This window comes from Toxorhynchites rutilus, chromosome 1 (genome assembly GCF_029784135.1).
Source record: "Toxorhynchites rutilus septentrionalis strain SRP chromosome 1, ASM2978413v1, whole genome shotgun sequence".
NCBI lineage: Eukaryota > Metazoa > Arthropoda > Insecta > Diptera > Culicidae > Toxorhynchites > Toxorhynchites rutilus.
The window spans coordinates 51,851,216-51,869,559 of NC_073744.1; the positions used below are offsets into that span (position 1 = coordinate 51,851,216).

The 18,344-nt window shown below is 40.5% G+C and overlaps 1 protein-coding gene across 2 annotated transcripts in view; it reads right to left on the reverse strand.

The window, feature by feature from the left end:
- LOC129765293 (octopamine receptor beta-2R) overlaps positions 1-18,344 on the reverse strand; it is a 319,900-nt gene that overhangs the window by 193,569 nt on the left and 107,987 nt on the right. The window lies entirely within an intron of this gene.

Consider the following 18,344-nt stretch of genomic DNA (forward strand, 5'->3'; position numbering starts at 1 on the left):
TCAATTCTGGTGAAATGTTTTCTCACTTGGACCCGGCGAATACATGTTTCTTCTGCAGCGTGTATGGCATCCTCGAAGATGCCCAACTGGTGGTCTATGGCTTCAACGGATGAAAGGTCCGGTTCGTCGGATAAGCTTCTATCCACTAGACGACTGAAGGCTATCCAGTTGACATGATGAAAATCTCGTGTCATCGCTGGCGGACCTAGAGCAGGACAGAAATCAATTTCGCACGTAATCGGATAGTGGTCCGAACTCAGATCATTATGCGTGACCGGTTTGGATAGTTCCAGATCAGACAGATATATATCTAACGTGGAGGTTATTCCAGCTGGCGATAAGAATGTTGGTTCATCCGGGAAGTGTACAACGCTAGTTCCTGAGCTGAGATGGTCCGCAAGAATTTCCCCATTTTTATTGTTTCTGTGATTACGCCATAATATGTGGCGCGCGTTCAGATCACCGGCCACCACGAAGTTGGTTTGCATATCTGTGAGCTTGCGTAGGTCATCCACGAAGAATTGAGAAGTGCCGTTACTGTCCACACACTGCCTTGGTAGGTAGACGGCAAAGAGGGTGAAGTTTCCACTGGAAGTGTGTATTTTTACTCCGATCGCTTCAACAACGGTGGTTCTCAGATGCGGGACAATTTCATAGCGAATGCCCTGTCTGATGATGATCGCCACACCTCCACCGCTTGAGTTGGGGCGGTCCAACCGGATAACTATATGTACTGGAAGAGAGAAGCTCGTCGACGGGTTAAGCCGGGTTTCGGTGATCACTCCTACATCGACGTGGTGACGAGATAAAAAGCAATTTAGCTCAATCCTTTTCGCCCGAACAGAACGGGCGTTCCAATTTAAAATTTTGATGCGGGGCTCAATTGACCCCATATTTGCACGCCATGTATCCTAGGACCTTGAATTGTTCCGAACGAGATTTGCACTGATTTAATCTTCCACAGAGCTCATTGAAGATGGTCCACAGCTCGGATGAACTAAAGAGCGATTGTTCATTTTGCATCGAGGCGGTACTGGCTGCTTGCTCTTGCATCCTAGCTCGGATACGGGGATCGAGAACTCGTGCGTAGCTTACGGTATTGCTTGGAAATTGGAAACCAGCTGAATTGGTTGGTGTAGCTTGTTCTGAAACATTTGCTATCGGGGGGAACTCGTTGTTGTTTAATTCAGGAACTACTGGCCTTTTCGTTGGCCTCACGTTTGTTCTATTCATATTCGTTGCTTGCTGCCTAATGCGGATATAATCGGTACGTTTAGAGCAGTTGCGATCTGTGGCTGGGTGAGCCCCACCACAATTTGCACACCGTTTATTTGTATCGGTACTCGTGGGACATTTTTCAGTTGTATGGGCGGCCCCACAATTATTACATCTGCTTTTTAGGTGGCAATTTCGTGTGCCATGGCCGTGATGAAGACAGTTCGAGCACTGTGTTACGTCAGCACGCTTATTTCGATACGCTTGCCAACGGACAACAAGATTCGCAACGAATTTTACCTCTTGCAACTTCTTAAGGGTATAAGGGTATATACATCCTTTCGCAAATTGGATCAGGTATAGCGCATCGTCTTGATTCACTTCAGCTTTGCGATTTATCTGATGTACAGATAGAGTCTCGAGATTGCACTCGGTTTTCAAAATACCTTGCAGCTCCTTTGAGTCAACAAGTGGGAGACCGCGAATAACTACACGATAGGGCCTCTCCCCAGGTTTATCATGAGTATAGTATTCGAAATTGCATTTCTGCAAATAGTTTTCGATTATGTTGAAGTCTTCAGTAGAATCGCAAAGAAGTTTTATTCCAAAACGCGTGATCTTGAACTTGGGAGTTACTCCACTTTTCGGAATCGACTCCATTAGAGATGATATCTGTACATTTTTAACTACCAGCGGCGGAAGCTTCTTTTTCCTAGATGAGTTTTCCGGTTGTGCAATAGTTGGACTATCCGATTCCATATTGGAACAGTCCGATAGTGATGCATATGAATTCTCCTTGAGCATCTGTTTTTCCATGTTGTCAGCTGGGTGAGCCAGCTTTTTCCTTTTCAACGTTTTTAATGTGTGATCACATGAGCCATGAGCCGCATCCGAAGACGATTTCATTCCGAAATCACGCGGTTTATTGTATCGAAGAAAGACGCCGATTTGCCTTGAGAAAGGCAGCTATAACAACACTTTTAGAAAATCGACAAAGCACTTGTTTACGCGACGACGGTTAAAACACGAATGATGTTGATGAAAGTTTGCCTCAACGAGATCCACTGTTTATACTCTATGCAAATATTCCCCTTCGTTCTTCTTCTTTTCCTTTGTTCACGGAGACTTTACATCTTACGATTTTCCCTTCGTTGCTCGTCGATGAGTTACTCGTTATTGACAGCTCTGTTCGGGAAAGCTCACAAATGGACGGAACAAATGTATGAGGAAATAGGAATGCTTCCAATTTTCATCAATCTAAACCATAGACAGACTATGGGATTGTAATGTATAGCATATCAAACAAATCTTAAGGAATTCCCGATTCGTTTGGTATGTAGAAATCGCCAAAATCCGTTCGCGGCAGAAATAGTTATTAATGTTAACTTTATTTCATAAAAACGTGACCTGTTTTCTGATTTGGCACCCTTAATGAAAGACGTAGTTCTACGTCAAAACCCTTTCTTTCATTCCGTAGGAGCAGTTGTTCGCACGTGGAAAAACGGCGTTCAACGTCGCGTGGCTTCAATTCATACGGCACCCAATGATCTATCTTTCGAATCATCCTCATTGCTTTTAAACGATCGGATATGGTTTGCTGAGCTACCCCGAGTGTATCTGCAAGTTCTTGTTGCGTTTGTGACGGATCTCGATCAATTCTTCATCTTCAAACTTTTTTGGCGGTCCGGAACGTTCTTCGTCTGCCAAGTCAAAATTATCACTTTAAAACCGTGCAAAACACGTCTGACACGTTCGCTCAGTTGGAGCTTGGTCACGATAAACTTCCACCAAAATGCGATGACTTTCCGCAGTTTTTTTCTTCATATTGAAATAATAAAGTGACACTCCCCGTGAAAACACCCTCGTTGGTACGAAATTCGACATATTCGAAGTGGTAGAAAACTCTGTTATTTACGCTTCAACTTTTTGACGTATACTGAAAAAGACGCGCAATGACAGTAATTTTAAAATAAATGTCTGGAAATGTGATTCACTGGAATAATAATCAAGTTACGCCATCTGTTGTAAAACTGTATTCTGGTATATATGTCATTTTTATATGGATGCTCCTGAACAAATAATGTTTTACTCATAACATTTTTGTGTCAAATTTCTATAAATACGAGGATAGGCAGATAAGTAATGCAAATTCATCGTCGTTTACAGGATGTTTAATGTGACGATACTGTTGATATGTCTACTGTGATTCGATGGGTAATAAAACATCGTGATTGCCAATCTGTAAATTTTTAATTAATTGTTACACATCAAATCACATATGAATGCCCCTCACAGCAAATCTTCAAATCGAATATGACGTCAATTGTTTACGAAATTCTGCTTTTTAACTGAGCCAAATACCAGTTAACGTTCGCCCAGTTAAACAGCTATCCAGTCAAACCAGTGGTGGCATTCCGCATTTCGAAACGAGTGATTTATGTTCGTTTCGACTACTTTCGCCAATATGGATCCCGAAGCGAGCTCGAAACGATTGAAACGAATAAGCTAGTAGTATAGTTTCGAGCACAGTTTGGCATTACGTAACATTGTGTTCAAGAATTTTGACGTAGGACTACGTCTTTGATTTTTATATAGTCACTCTACGAAAAATGAAACGTTTTATTAAGAGTTTTCAAATGCATATTACGCAGAATCGTTCTTACGATATATGTTATAACATATACCATTAGACGGCAAATTTATCCAAATTTTATTTTGCCTTAGACATCAACAGTGAAAATAATTAAACAAGTGAGCAATTCAACAAATAAGAGAGGTATGTTTTGCGAGCGAATGCGAAGGTGAATCATGTATTATGCATTCTTTCTTTCAACTTTTTTTCTTTCGTTTCCATGAATGTTGTATGCAACATAAAATTTTGTGCAATAGTTCGTTCTATCAAACAAGTTAGCAAGACCTTTTTTGAATCTAATAAGAAATCAGATGCATGATTTCATACATCACTCAAGTTTCATGCAAGATTTCATCGATGGAACGGGGAAAGTGTCGCCCATACAGTGATCGTTAGTTAACCCCTTGCCGTATGATTTAATTTCCAATAACAGGACCCAAACGCGAGCACATTGAATCGTCCCGATACTCTGTTGAGTGTGTGCATCTTACTTACGTTCGTAGCAGTCCCGCATCATCACGCCCCTGAAGCATGTATCCATTTCACATCGATAGACCACGAGTGAGGTTCGATTTTGTACGTTCTTGAACAGTCTAATCGCAACGAGTGACGTTATACGTGAAGGCAAACAGCAAAAGCTATATATTGAAGATGACATCTATTATTGATACATAACTGCTTTGAAAACTGGACTAACGTACGCCCAGTTATAGATAAGTCCAGTTGAAGATAGTCCAGTTAGTGAATGACTTCTGTGTATGACGGGGTGACGAACATCGAGTGTGCGAGTGTCTTCCGGGCTGCGGCAACATGGGCAATTGTACAGCGAAAATGATATCAATACTAGGAGGGTGGCATCGATTATCATTCAAGGACTTCTTGAGACCGTAATGCATCACAAAAATGAAACGAAATGGAATATTAATAATCTTTATGACTCATATTCATAATTCTCAATGACTTAATTCCTTCTATGATAGATTGAGCAGTAGAATCAATACGACTTGAGCTCGAACTATCCGAAAAACGTGAATAATGATTTAACAAACGAACGGGATTCGCAAGAAAAAAGTGGCGTTTAGTAGGCAGATGAAAAAACTCATTTATACGAAAACTAGAATAGGCGATTCGTTTGAATTGTTTAATTTCCGAAAGTTCGAATGAATAGATTTGATTCGAACGAATTTCATGTGTATTTTACTTCAAAATATAACGAAATCGTTTCATGTGTATTTTTTACCTCAAATGTAACGAAATCGTAAGTATTTTCAAATTGTTTTTTGTTTCTTCCCCATAAAATTTATGTTCGATGTAATCAATGACGATATTTTTGACGTAGAACTACGTCTTTCATTAAGGGTGCCAAATCAGAATACAGGTCACGTTTTATGAAATAAAGTTAACGTTAATAACTATTTTTGCCGTGAACGGATTCTGGCGGTTTACATACCAAACTAATCGGAAATTCTCTAAGATTTGTTTGATATACTATACATTATAATCCCATAGTCTGTATATGATTTAAATTGATGAAAATTGGAAGCATTCCCATTTCCTCATATATTTGCTCTGTCCATTTGTGTGCTTTCCCGAACAGAGCTGTCAATAACGGGCAACTTATGGACGAGCAACGAAGGGGAAATCGTAAGACTTAAAGTCTTCGTGAACAAAGGAAAAGAAGAAGAACGAAGGGGAATATTTGCCTAGAGTATAAACAGTGGATCTCGCTGAGGCAAACGTTCATCCCTCGTGAGGACACTGACTGGACAACACCATTGCTGGGCGAGCTGGACGATGAGTGATCGAATGCCTTTCTCAAGGTAATTATTAGGGTATTAGTAATAAATCTCTGCTGAGGCAAATATTCAGCCTTTTTCCAAGCAATTAACGTTGTTTGTTTTCTGTCGTCAATGCATTGAACTGACGCTATGGTGAAGCAGGTGTTAAGGTTATGCACCAAAAAAATATTTGGGGAATACCAAGTTATTCAATAAGTTATAATAAGTCATTAATTTATTTGGGTTCGCGTGCAAATAGAGTTTATTTCGCTCATTTAGTCACCAAGGAAGTAAATGTCGTTCTGGAATTTTGTATGTGATTTGGTTTCGCTTGCCAGCAGCAAAACTTTCTCCACTATGGATGACTGCTGCGCTTTTCTCGAGCATGTATTGTGCTGCGAGCACAAAAATAAATCATCAAAATGATACTACATTTAAAAAAACATCTCAGAGCGACCAAACTGGTAGAATGGTTATTGGGTAATTTTTGTAGCATTATAAAATAATATCCGCAGTTATAAACAAGCGACTTGAATTAAACCACAGCGTAGTTCTACGTCAACAATGCGGTCGTGTCTTGAACACAACCTCCTATAATTTTTTTTGTTTGCAGCCCACATATACTTCATCTACCATTCCACCCTGTTATGTGTCATAGTTAAACTAACAGATGTCTGGACAATGAAAAGAATTACATAAAAAAAACAGGAAGTGGGTTATATCTATGGTATAACCGCAAGGGTGACGTAGGACTATCGTTGATTTAGAGATCATTTGTTCGAAGTTGAATCTAAATCCATTCTGAATGAATGAATAAATGAATATTTGGGGGACTTCGAAAACGAGAGCGTTACGTTGAAGGCACAAGGTTTTATGCATCCAATATAGGATACGAAAAACCTTGTTCTGAAGAATAATCTTCAGAAGCTAACCTGCTAACTGTACTTGATTGACAAATCACAAACCCAAATGTATTATATGGATATTTTATGGATAGAAAACATTAAAATAAACTCTTTCGCTTGAATGTAATTTTCAATTCCAAGGGGAACTGGTAGATTATTTTCCAGCAACGATTAGATATTTCCACATTTTCCTCGATACTGGAAGCCCACCAGTGGTTAATACTAACTCGATAACCACCTGTTAATAGTACTTGATTGAAAAATATTTGGTCACAGTGTTACATGGATAGAAAACATTAAAATAAACTCTTTCACATGAATGTATTTTCAAATTCCCAGAGGAACTGGCAGATCATTTTCCAGCAATGATTAGATCTTTCCGGAACTTTCTCGATGCTGAATGGCATCCAAACGGAAAGAATTCTGCGCGTGTATGTGTCGATCCTTCGCCGTTCACCTCCTCCAGCACGTTAGGCAACGATGGTGTCTTGTCGATGTCCTCACGAAAAATGAATGTGTCTCACCACCAGAATATCGCTTAAGTATGCTTTTTGTGTGTGATTGAATCGAGAGAAGGTGTGGTTTACGATGGCAATTTGGAAGGCAAACTAGAGGGGAATGAACTCTCTGAGCTCGGAACTTTCGGCGACTGAGCAATAATCGATTGCGGGCGCATACAATATTGGATACGGAAATATCCTACTGATGGGGAAGAATAATCTTCTGAAGCTATCCTGTTAATTGCGATTGATTGAAAAATCACAAAACCAAATGTATTTGGTCACAGTGTTACATGGATAGAAAACATTCAAATAAACTCTTTCACATGAATGTATTTTTAAATTCCCAGAGGAACTGGCAGATTATTTTCAGTAACGATCAGATATTTCTACATTTTCCTCGATACTGGAAGCCCACCAGTGGTTAATGCTAATTCGATAACCATCTGTTAATAGCACTTGATTGAAACATATTTGGTCACAGTGTTACATGGATAGAAAACATTCAAATAAACTTTTTCACATGAATGTATTTTTAAATTCCAAGAGGAACTGGCAGATTATTTTCCAGAAAAGATTAGATCTTTCCGGAACTTTCTCAATGCTGAATGGCATCCAAACGGAAAGAATTCCGCGCGTGTATGTGTGTGTAGCGATGTCTTCCCAGGGAACCGTTTGTGGCATCACTCTCCTCCTGATGGATTCCCTTCTGGCCTAGGGTGCACAAACAGGCTCTTGGTGACACCGTTCATCCACGCTTTCATGATAAACGAAGAGCTTCACCACAACAGCGACAACATGCTCCAATCGCTGTTCAATTAGAACTGAGTGGATTCCCGCCCGGCGCTTGCTTATATACCGATTGGTGATTTCAATAGTCTGTTTTGAAAGCAATTTTAAGACTATTGAAACAAGTTTTTGGATCAAAATGTAGCAAGTATAGAAAGCGTGGACATTTTATCTTTCGAATGAAGTGTTTATCATACCATTTCATTCAGTTGTTTAGGAGCTATTAACGCTCAAAATCTCGGTCTCCGGCGTAACGCTTTCGTTTTCGAAACTTTGATTTTACACCCCGATATAGAAATGAAAGACGTAGTCCTACGTCAAAACGGTCTGAACAATCACAGTCCTACGTCAAACTACCGTCCGTGCCCATAGGCTCAGACCCTTCTACTTTTTTTACCTCGAAACGAGAACAAACGTCTCGACAAGAAATAGTTTATCGTCGTATGGGAAAGTGCTAGTAAAACGTTGATTTTAATACTAACACTTACATCAAACAAAATTTTAATTGCATTCTCTTAAGGTTTGGCGTTTATTTGTACCAGTATGTGAGTATAAACACAATACGTTTAGTATGCTGCCTAATTATACCCTTGTTATTTTAACACTATGCAACAGTGCAAAAAAACGGGAGGAACCAAACGTTTGAATGTGTATGAAGGAAACGTGGTGATTTCTACCGGATTGAGCGCTATCAACTCTGGGTTAGCTTTGGCCAAATCGTTTGATATTTCAAGAAGGCCTCGCCCTTCGTTTCGTGGAACGTTAGGATCTCCGTTGGAAATTCAGGCTGAAGAAGAAAAAGATGCTATCGCCGAAGTATACTTCAAAGAAGAATCGGAAGGCGGTCGTATAGAAGCGGGAGAACAAGTTGAACTCAACGTGCAGCTTGAACTAGCTAGAACATTTACGAAGATATGGCAGAAGAACAATGTAACGAGACGCAAAAATCTTTATTGGAAGCAAAAAAGAGAAAGCTTAAAAGTTAAACAACAATCGCTTGCGTTGCAGTTGAAGCAACTTGAGTCAAATCAAACTAGCATTCAAGGTAATGTTGAGTACTAGGAATTATTTTTTAAATATTTTTTTTAAATTTATTGTTTAAGATTGATAATTGTGTTATGTGAATTTGGTCTCGAAGGGTTCTCACAGGATCTGAAAATGCAAAGGAGGTCGCAAATATAGTTGCCGGATTGGTTTTCCAGGTCCGAGGCAGAATAGAAAACGCGGTGAGATCCTTTGTACCTTACAAAATCTGCAGGTACAGAGGGAATTTTTGTGATTGTGTGTGTAAGAGTAAACTGAATAAATGGGAAGACTGGGAAGTGATGGCCGTTGGATGGCTGTACAACCTAACCAGTCGAAACAATTTACCACACCGAGTATGAAAATTATTCAACAATTGCTGAGTCTTAATAAGAAAGGTCTCAGCACATTTACTGGTCTTATAACAGGACCCTGTCCGAGCAAATGGCATCTCAAAAACATAGGTTTAGTACAAGATGATTCGTGTCGAATTTCGTAACAAGGAAAGTGTTTTTGCGGGGAGTGTTACTTCATTACTTCAATATGAAGAAAAAGCTGCGGAAAGTCATCGCATTTTGGTGAAAGTTTATCGTGACCATGCTCCAACTGAAGGAACGTGTCAGACGTGGTTTGCACGGTTCAAAGGAGGTAATTTTGACTTGGAAAACGAAGAACGTTCCGGACCGCCAACAAAGTTTGAAGATGAAGAATCGGAGGCTTTACTCGATCAAGATCCGTCACAAACGCCGTATTCTCCAGACATTGCTCCGATTCGATTCGTGGGTAGCCGACAAACAGCGCGATTATTTCCATAAAGGGATCCGTGAATGGGCAATACTTTGAATTTTAAATTGGTAACCATTTATGCAGAATAAAGCATTAATTTTTGAAGAAAAAAAACGAATAAACTCACCGGTACTTCTATTACAATTGTGTAATTTTAGGCTTTATTGGTATTTATTTAAAGAAAAAAGATATAATTGAATGAAAAAACTCCAGAAAATATTTTTTCTTTAACTCCATTCAGTCATTTAATAGTCATTTAATTCAATTCTAGTGCAAATGAAACTTGGTAGCCAAAAAGTGGGGACAGACCTCATGCCAAACATGAAGGATCGTGTAAAACGAAAAGCCTGAACCTTGACCTTTGTACAATTCCATTCCAAATCGGCCAAAAAAACAGTAAATCTTGATCCGACCCTCTCCGATTTTTTTCAAACTTGGTGAAACTTGTGATGAAAGCTATAAAAAAACAACCCTCTCGTAATACCATGATAGGTACTATTGCGATGATAGGTACTTCTATCCTATATAAAGTATTATTCACCTATATTCATGATTATTCAGCTAAAAATGAGAAAAAGACGTTTCCATCACTGAGTGATGTTGGTGGTTGCGTCAACCATGCATATTTGGGCAGCACAGTTATGTCTGCTCCCTGATAACCGAATTGAATCGTATCTGGAGAAGTCATTTCGAACAAAGTTCCAAAAAAGTTGTACTGAAATTATTTTCGTTCATTATTTTCTTTGCCATTGGGATCGGGACGACACATCGGCGCATTGTTACATCTTACCCTCGGATACCTAACTTGTGGTACCACTTTCAGTGGAATCTCCGTCACCTCACACCCGGCGGGTCGTAAAGTTGCTCTTATTGCTGATGGATCTGTTTGCGGCAAACGAGCAAAAAAGCGAATCAAACTTTTTCAATTAATACGCTCCCCCTTTTTCCGATAATGAAGAGATAATCGGTTTATATTGTGCAAGGTTCGCTTTTCGGTCGCCCGCGCAATAGTTTCCCGCCAGTGGGAAATTCGGAAAGTTTTCCGACGCGGCCAAACAGCTGACGGTCGCGGCGGAAATAATTGCTTACCAAAGTGTTTAAAGTTTTGCTTCTCGGGGAGTGAAAAATTGGGTCAGATAAAAGAGTTTGGATGATGGGAAATTTGAAATTCACGAGAAATAGCTATCAGTACTTTGCCTGCATGTTCGTTCATACTTCCGGTTTATATATCTATTTTATACAAAAGTTTATTTACATTCCTCAAACTGTAAACAGTGAATCAATGTTGTCCTCGTTTCCTATCTACTCTCATTGGCATGGAACAAACATCCATGCGAATTCTCGACTAGCAGAACGGGAGCAACAATGTCAAGTTGAAATCGATTTCGATTTGGCCGTCAACAACGAAAAAAAAAAGGGTTTAAGGCATGATCACCGTTTTATTTGGAGTGCGCTTTTCCCCGAACCATTCCCTAATTCCGTATACCGTCCCACCCCGTTCAGAATCCTGCGATGACTATATATATATGCACCCCGTGATAGCGATTTTCCACCACCGCTTGAGCAGGGGCGGCGTGAAGCGGAATCGAAAGGGGAGGGGGGCATGAGTGTTAGGCTATAAATACTAAATGTCGCGAATCGCAGGAATGGGGAGCGAATGAAAAATCGTGCACTCGTGTGATTTTACTCTGTTTCATTTACCACGTTCGCTCTGTCGCCGCTCAATTGTCAAGTAAGCGGCACAAAACAGTGGAAGGGTGGTGGGGTGATAGGGGGGCAACGTTACGATTCGAAATGCTAATGAAACTGGTCGTACGATTTATGGTGCCGCATTTCGCGCGTATTCAGCATAAATGCGGAAAATTCACAAAGCACATCTTTTGTCAGCGCGGCGTTTTTTCTTTGCTATCGTAATCCCGATACCGAGTCGAGCATAATTTTTTGAAGCTGTGCCAACAGAGTGCAAATTGTACCGAAATAGTTCCTCGGCTTAGAGTGGCACGCGATTTTGCAGCCATGACAGAGTGTTGACCTTGGCCTACTCCGCCACTGGAGGTGTTGTTATTGTCAGGGGCAGAATCGGGTTATTTTTGGACTTGTTTCGAGCGATTTGTAGTTTAACGTGGATTTGATAAGGAGTTATCGTGGAATTTAGCAGTCCCCAACAGTTGTCACGATGAGGCAAACACGTGGTCATCTCAAACATTTTGAGACAAGTGATAGGTTATGATACCAGTTATGAAGATTGGCTATTTTCATAGTTAAAACTGAAAAATATATATTCCGATTCATACATTCTGTCAAATATACACCGGGAATTTGCATTTTTCAATTTTCCCGATGATTTTTTGGTTTATTTTTATTTTTTTCAATTTTGTTTATTTTGAGTGGTCTTAATGTCAATTTTGATGGGCGATCTGGTAGATAGTTTTAAATTATTTACTTTTCATCGATGTGTTCAACATTTAAAGTGTCATAAAAAATCTATCTATATATATAAAAATGGATTTCTGTCTGTGTGTCTGTCTGTCTGATTCTTATAGACTCGGAAACTACTGAACCGATACAAATGAAACACAAATTTGTGCATAACTCGAGAATTAATGAAGCAAATGAAACCAAATTTGGCATGTGATGGTTTTAGGGTGCAATAATTGATTCTATGATGGTTAGTCCTTCCACCCCCCTCCCTAAGAGGGGCTGCCATACAAATGAAACACAAATTTCTGCATAACTCGGGAACTATTCAAGCAAATGGAACCAAATTAGATATATGGAGATTTTAGGGGGCGATAAATGATTCTATGGTGGTTAGATTTGTGCAGTTTATGGACCCGATACAGTTTCCATTTCCACCGCACAACGATGGTTTCAACGTTTTCGTTCTGGTGTAGAGGTCGTCGAAGATGCGCCAGATGTCGTCCAAAATTGCCACAAAATCGCTGAATTAGCCGAGAAAGACCGGCATAGTAGCAGCCGTAGCATCGGCCAAGAGCTGGGGATAAGTCATCAAACCGTTATTAACCATTTGAAGAAGCTTGGATTCACAATGTATGTCGATGTCGATGTATGGGTGCCACACACGTTGACGCGAAAAAAAACATCTTTGACCGTATCGACGCATGTGAATCGCTGCTGAATCGCAACAAAATCGACCCGTTTCTGAAGCGGATGGTGACTGGCGATGAAAAGTGGGTCACTTACGACAACGTGAAGCGCAAACGGTCGTGGTCGAAGCCCGCTGAAGCGGCTCAGACGGTGGCCAAGACCTCATTAACGGCCAGGAAGGTCTTGCTGTGTGTTTGGTGGGATTGTCAAGGAATAATCTATTATGAGCTGCTTCCCTATGGCCAAACGCTCAATTTGGACCTGTACTGCCAACAACTGGACCGCTTGAAGGTAGCACTCATGAAGAAGAGGCCATCTTTGATAAACAGAGGCCGCATTGTCTTCCATCAGGACAACGCCAGGCCACGCTCCGGGAGCTCGGATGGGAGGTTCTTTTGCATCCGCCGTATAGTCCGGACCTTGCACCAAGTGACTACCACCTGTTTTTGTCCATGGCGAACGAGCTAGGTAGTCAGAAGTTAGCCACAAAAGAGGCCTGTGAAAATTGGCTATCCGAGATTTTGCCAATAAGGAAGCGAGCTTCTATAACAGGGGTATTATGAAGTTGGCATCTCGTTGGGAACAAGTCATCGAACAAAACGGCGCATATTTGACTTAAAACAGATGATGGTAACTAATTTTATGAACAAATGAAAATTCAAAAAAACTACCGCAGGACTTTTTTGACAGCCTAATATATATAGGAGTACGGAGTAAGGAGTAGGAGTAAGTTTAATCGTTTTTTTTCAAAAATTAATGCTTTATTCTGCAAAAATTGTTACAAATTTAATATTCAAAGAATTGCTCATAGCTGGTCACAACTTTTTCCCATCTTTCTGGCAACTCACGGATCCCTTTGAGGAAATAATCGGCTGGTTTGTCGGCTAACCACGAATCGATCCTATTTTTGACTTCATCAAAATTGGAGAAGTGCTGGTCAACCAGGCCATGTTGTATCTATCGAAAAAGGTAGTAATCGGACATGAGCCCTCGGACGGAGCCACGGACCTCCCATTTCAGCGTTTCCAAGTATGTTCTGGACCGGTTTCGCGACATGTGGCCTAGCATTGTCGTGCTGCAAAATAACTTTATCGTGTCTTTGCTCGTATTGTGATATTTTTTCCTTCATTGCAAGGCTCAAATGCATCAATTGTGGTCGGTAGACATCCCTCGTAATGGTTTCATTCGGTTTTAGCAGCTCATAGTACACCACACCCAGCTGGTCACACCAAATAAAGGGTGTGTCACATCAAATTGCATCACGGAAAAATCGCTGTAGAAATTTAATTTTTAGGAATTATATCTTCAGCTTTCGCTTATAATCAGATAAGAGTGTATAGATCACGTTGGCCATGCTTCACTGTCAATTTTTCGTAAAATTGGAAAAATGCCGTCGAACGAAAAAGAGCGTCGTGAATTAATCCTGTGCACTCATTTCAAGAATCCGGAGTTGTCACATTGGGACATCGGTAAGATGCTGGGAATCGTCCAATCCACGGTCAGCAGAGTACTAAAACGATACTTCGAGAACCTAACCATCGACCGGAAGGTGAAGAACGGCAAAAATGGATGCTCCGTCAGTGAAAAAGATCACAAGCGCGTAGTTAAGCAGTTTAGACGTGATCCGAGAAGTTCGGTCCGGGATGTCGCCAATAAGCTGAATTTGTCAAGTTCATTCGTCCAGCGGACCAAGCAGCGGGAGGGCCTGCGTACATACAAGGTTCAGAAGGCTCCTAACCGCGACGAAAGGCAAAACATGGTGGGGAAGACGCGAGCCGACGAAGCCGCATTGACTGGTAATGGACGACGAAACCTACGTCAAAGCGGACTTTCGTCAGCTGCCGGGCCTGTTGCTCATCCCCGCAGAGGACAAATTCAGCGTTCCGGAGGAGATTCGAAAGCAGAAACTATCCAAGTTTGCCAAAAAGTACATGGTGTGGCAAGCGATCTGCTCTTGCGGAAAGCGGAGCGCCCCCTTCGTGATGACCGGCACGGTAAACGGGCAGGTTTACCTTAAGGAGTGCCTACAGAAGCGCTTACTACCACTATTGAAGCAGCACGAGGGCCCGACCATCTTCTGGCCGGATCTCGCTTCGTACCACTATTCAAAGGACGTGTTGGAGTGGTACGAAGCCAACGGGGTCACCTTCGTGCCAAAGGAAATGAACCCGCCCAACGCGGCGGAGCTTCGCCCAATAGAGAAATATTGGGCGATTATGAAGCAGGCCCTCCGGAAGAACCCAAAAGTTGTCAAATCGGAGGCGGACTTCAAGAGAAAATGGATTTCTGTTAAAAAAAACTACAACCTGACGTTGTACAGAACCTTATGGACGGGGTAAAGAGGAAGGTGCGAGCATACGGGCTTGGGCTCGAATTATGAATAAAAAGAAAATGCCAAAAGTTATTTAATAGTTTTTATTCTACTGTCTAAAATTTTCAAAAGGATCGGTCTACTGGGCGAATTTCTACAGCGTTTTTTCCGTGATGCAATTTGATGTGACACACCCTTTATACAGCATAACCTTCTGGCCATAAATATTCCGCGCGGCCGTCGATGTTGATGCATGGCCGGGGTATCCATACGTTACCCGACGTTCAGGATTGTCGTAATGAACCCACTTTTTATCACCAATAACGTTTCAATGCAAAACGGCGTTCGACGTCTCGTGGCTTCAATTCATACGGCACCCAATGTCCTATCTTTCGGATCATTCCCATTGCTTTTAAACGATCGCATATGGTTTGTTGAGCTACTCCAAATGTATCTGCAAGTTCTTGCTGCGTTTGTGACGAATCTTGATCGAGTAAAGCATCCAATTCTTCATCTCCAAACTTTTTTGGCGGTCCGGAACGTTCTTCGTCTTCCAAGTCAAAATTATCACTTTTATACCGTGCAAACCACATCTGACACGTTCCTTCAGTTGGAGCATGGTCACGATAAACTTCCACCAAAATGCGATGACTTTTCGCAGCTTTTTTCTTCACATTGAAGTAATGAAATGACACACCCCGCAAAAACACTCTCGTTGGTACGAAATTCGACATATTCAAAGTGGCAAAAAACTATGTTGTTTACGCTTTTTGACATATACTTAAAAAGACGCGCAATGACAGTAGGTTTCCAATGAATGTCTGGAAATGTGATTCACTCGAATAATAAACAAGTTACGCCATCTGTTGTGAAACCGAAGAAACATACCGGTTCACCTAATATATTTCCATGAAAATTTAAACAGTTTCCTACGAATCAATCAATTTGATCAAAATGTTTAGGTTTCATAGTTTTTTAGTAATATTTTTTTTGTTCATTCAAGAATAAAAGACTAACCCTTTTCAAAAAGTAGTTTAATTTTTTTTTTTGAGATTTCGAGTATGCAAAGTTACATAAATGACACGCACAACGTTTCAAAGCAATCCGAGATGGTGCTGCCAACTCCTAAGACGAGTTGGCATGACATTCGTCTGTTGACTCTTTTTCTTGATCATGGCTCAATATTGCGCTGAACCAACCTGTTGATGTTTTCGTACAGCAAATTAAATCAATCAATCTATCAATCAATTAATCAATGAATCAGCGAATCGATAAATGAATTAATCAAAAACTCAATAAATCATCGAAGAAATCAATACGATTGGACCGATATTTCAGATTGGCCCGAAAAACTACTGCCCTATCAACCGAACTGCCCACCAATTGACTCCAGTTGATCCTTCGACTTCGGATGAGGTGATAATTATCACCGATAACGATGGCAGATGGTGATGTGCAACAAGGAATGGATGGAAATAAGATGTGATCACGGCATGCCACTCTCCCGACAATCATTTATTCAATTTGCTCCACCTAACAGCTCGGACAATTGCATAAGTGCACGAACAGCATCTTTCCGTTGGACCGTTTTATTCTCGTTCATTTCGATTCTGCCAGCTGAAAGGGGATCGGAATCGAAACGAAACGGTGTCTCCAAAGCGCATAACGTCCAATTGTCGCCTTCTTATATGGCTCTGTCACTGAGACACGGCCATAAATTCATTGTTGTTAGTCGTGTTCTACCCCAGCGCGACATACAATTCAGCATGAAGTGTGATGCATTGATGCATGGCTTTTCGTTGTCGTATGGTAATTGCAAATCATGCAATCATGCACTTGCCGGGAACCATCACGCGCGGGCTGTCTTCGCTTCGCCGCTCGGGGGGAGGATTAAAAATACGATCGGTGAGCTTGCCCGGGTCTCTTTCGAAGGTGGAGAAGCGGGTGGCGAACTGATTGGTTCGTGTTTACTGCTTCGTGATTTAAGGGTTTAGCACTTCATTGAAAAGTGATTCGAAGCGATACTTGATAAAGCATCAAATGTGATGCATATTTCATTGAAGAATACGTAGCACGCGAATATAATGGTACATTTCGATTAAAAACAAAATGGATACCACCCAACGGTCATCGAATTCTCCTGCAGGATCTCGATGATCTTCCGATCTTCTATCGGACCATTTGCTCCATTAGACCAAATGCAGTCAAACATGAGTTTAAAAAACGTTTGCAGCAAATGCTCATTTCAGTAGTCCGGGCAACAACTTTCTCTGGCATATTATACAAGTAAATATCAATGGTCGAACAATAGCTTCAATTTGGTTGGAATAATCTATATATATAAAATTCTCGTCTCACGATGTTCGTGGCCGATTTTCATGAAGTTGTGCACTGAAAACTTGGTATGCATGAGAATAGGACGTAAACTATAGAGTCCCCCCACAATTATGGGTCACTCAACGAATTGGCTTACCATATAATAGATTATTATTGGATGTTCATTGATATTTTTTTCGGTAAAAATGTCCACTTTGACACTTAAACACATACTTTCTAGTATCCCATTGATATTTACTCAAATTTATTTGGTAAACTTCGCTAATGAATGGAAAAGTTCGGAGTTAGCAAGTCACAATTATGGGTCAATTTGATACCTAATATGAGTCACTTGTTGATATGGAGCCCAAAGCGATAAAATAACGTGTTTATTACAACTGTTTACAATATTTTGTACTACAGAAATTATCTATGAACCACGTTAACTCGTTTTAGAACATTGGATAATATCGAAAGATATGATATCAAATCCGATTACCACTCTTCTAGTATTATTTTCCAACACACATAAAATGAACTAAATTTTCCATACGTAGGAACAAGTGAATTCAGTATACAGAAAAAAATAGCCCTTTAGGCAGCGTACACAAATTATGTAACGCTCTTAGGAGGGAGGGAGAGTACCTATCATCGTCATTACAAAGCAAAATCTCCCATGAAAAAAGCGTTAATTAAGGGAAGGGAGGGGGTCTAAAATCTCCAAAAAATTTGTTACGTAATTTGTGTACACTGCCTTACTTCATACAACTTTTTTGATGGTTTAAAAACAATAATAAACCTTTTTTGTACATAAAAATAGCTTCAATAAAAGTCTACCTAAATATCGATTGATTAATAGTTGGTTGACAAAAATGAATAGTCAAACCCGTGCCAGCATGATGCCAAAAAGAAATGGTTAAATAAACACTACTAAGCAAAAGATTAACATACACGAGAAAACTTATTTTTTAGAGAAAAAAA